Here is a 2500-nt window from a genome sequence, read left to right as displayed (position 1 = left end):
CAACCCGCTGCCTGTATGGGGTTGACCTGGTGGCCGCTTTCCTTCCCGGCCACCAGGTCAACCCGCTGAATGTATGGGGTTGACCTGCTGGCCGCTTTCCTTCCCGGCCACCAGGTCAACCCGCTGAATGTATGGGGTTGACCTGCTGGCCGCTTTTCTTCCCGGCCACCAGGTCAACCCGCTGAATGTATGGGGTTGACCTGCTGGCCGCTTTCCTTCCCGGCCACCAGGTCAACCCGCTGAATGTATGGGGTTGACCTGCTGGCCGCTTTCCTTCCCGGCCACCAGGTCAACCCGCTGAATGTATGGGGTTGACCTGCTGGCCGCTTTCCTTCCCGGCCACCAGGTCAACCCGCTGAAAGTATGGGGTTGACCTGCTGGCCGCTTTCCTTCCCGTCCACCAGGTCAACCCGCTGAATGTATGGGGTTGACCTGCTGGCCGCTCTGCTTCCCGGCCACCAGGTCAACCCCCTGCCGGTATGGGGTTGACCTGCTGGCCGCAGAGGGGCAGGCTCCGGGTTGACCTGGTGGCCGGCAGGGACTTCAGCCCCAGGGCCCCTGGCAGGGCGACCCTGCCCTTGTTCCCCAGAAAAGGAGAGAGCTGGCTCGCAGCGGGAAAAGCTGCCTACGGCACCTGGGATTCCCAGGCGGTCACCCATCCAAGTACTAGCCAGGCCCGGGACGGTTTACCTTCCGAGATCGGACGGGATCGGGGGCCTTCCGTCCGGTATGGCCGTAGGCACTCGGCTCCGGTCCGCCTCGTCCCCTTTCCCTTACTGACTCCCCTGCCTCGGGTGGGCCCGATCCTTTTTTCCGTTTTTTTTTTTCGCTCCGGAGGCTTCATGAGCCCCCCCCCAACACCCCTTTGGGGGTCGGTGAAATTTTTTTTTTCAGACTTCCAGGGGCCCGATCCTGGCCGCGGGCACCCGGCTCCGGGCACCCGGCTCCGGGCCGCCTCGTCCCCTTTCCCTTACTGACTCCGCTGCCTCGGGTGGGCCCGATCCTTTTTTCCGTTTTTTTTTTCCGCTCCGGAGGCTTCGTGAGCCCCCCCCAACACCACTTTGGGGGTCGGTGAAAAATTTTTTTTCAGACTTCCAGGGGCCCGATCCTGGCCGCGGGCACCCGGCTCCGGGCACCCGGCTCCGGGCCGCCTCGTCCCCTTTCCCTTACTGACTCCCCTGCCTCGGGTGGGCCCGATCCTTTTTTCCGTTTTTTTTTTTTTCGCTCCGGAGGCTTTATGAGCCCCCCCCAATACCACTTTGGGGGTCGGTGAAAAAAATTTTTCAGACTTCCAGGGGCCCGATCCTGGCCGCCGGCACCCGGCTCCGGGCACCCGGCTCCGGGCCGCCTCGTCCCCTTTCCCTTACTGACTCCCCTGCCTCGGGTGGGCCCGATCCTTTTTTCCGTTTTTTTTTTTTTCGCTCCGGAGGCTTTATGAGGCCCCCCCTAACCGTTTTTGGGGTCGGTGAAAATTTTTAGTCAGACTTCCAGGGGCCCGATCCTGGCCGCGGCTTCGCAGGCTGGCCTGGGGGGGGGGGCATCTCTAGCTCCGGCCGCGGACGGCGAGACGCTCGGCCACCAGGTCAGCCCGGAGGAAAAGGCTGAAAAAAATGTCTAAGTCCCCCCGGGACACCAGGTCAACCCGGAGGAAAAGGCTGAAAAAAATGTCTAAGTCCCCCCGGGACACCAGGTCAACCCGGAGGAAAAGGCTGAAAAAAATGTCTAAGTCCCCCCGGGACACCAGGTCAACCCGGAGGAAAAGGCTGAAAAAAAGTCTAAGTCCCCCCGGGACACCAGGTCAACCCGGAGGAAAAGGCTGAAAAAAATGTCTAAGTCCCCCCGGGACACCAGGTCAACCCGGAGGAAAAGGCTGAAAAAAAGTCTAAGTCCCCCCGGGACACCAGGTCAACCCGGAGGAAAAGGCTGAAAAAAAGTCTAAGTCCCCCCGGGACACCAGGTCAACCCGGAGGAAAAGGCTGAAAAAAAGTCTAAGTCCCCCCGGGACACCAGGTCAACCCGGAGGAAAAGGCTGAAAAAAATGTCTAAGTCCCCCCGGGACACCAGGTCAACCCGGAGGAAAAGGCTGAAAAAAAGTCTAAGTCCCCCCGGGACACCAGGTCAACCCGGAGGAAAAGGCTGAAAAAAAGTCTAAGTCCCCCCGGGACACCAGGTCAACCCGGAGGAAAAGGCTGAAAAAAAGTCTAAGTCCCCCCGGGACACCAGGTCAACCCGGAGGAAAAGGCTGAAAAAAATGTCTAAGTCCCCCCGGGACACCAGGTCAACCCGGAGGAAAAGGCTGAAAAAAAGTCTAAGTCCCCCCGGGACACCAGGTCAACCCGGAGGAAAAGGCTGAAAAAAAGTCTAAGTCCCCCCGGGACACCAGGTCAACCCGGAGGAAAAGGCTGAAAAAATGTCTAAGTCCCCCCGGGACACCAGGTCAACCCGGAGGAAAAGGCTGAAAAAAATGTCTAAGTCCCCCCGGGACACCAGGTCAACCCCG

The 2500-nt window shown here is 60.1% G+C and overlaps 1 non-coding gene across 1 annotated transcript; it reads right to left on the bottom strand.

Moving 5' to 3' along the window:
• Positions 1-622: 622 nt before the first annotated feature.
• On the bottom strand, positions 623-741 carry LOC141979720 (5S ribosomal RNA). The gene has a single exon (XR_012637114.1). It is a non-coding gene; the product is annotated as a 5S ribosomal RNA (ribosomal RNA).
• Positions 742-2500: the final 1759 nt, after the last annotated feature.

The sequence above is a fragment of the Natator depressus genome, chromosome 28 (genome assembly GCF_965152275.1).
Source record: "Natator depressus isolate rNatDep1 chromosome 28, rNatDep2.hap1, whole genome shotgun sequence".
NCBI lineage: Eukaryota > Metazoa > Chordata > Testudines > Cheloniidae > Natator > Natator depressus.
The sequence above is the reverse complement of the archived record's forward strand: the minus strand, read 5'-3'. Positions and strand labels throughout refer to the sequence as shown.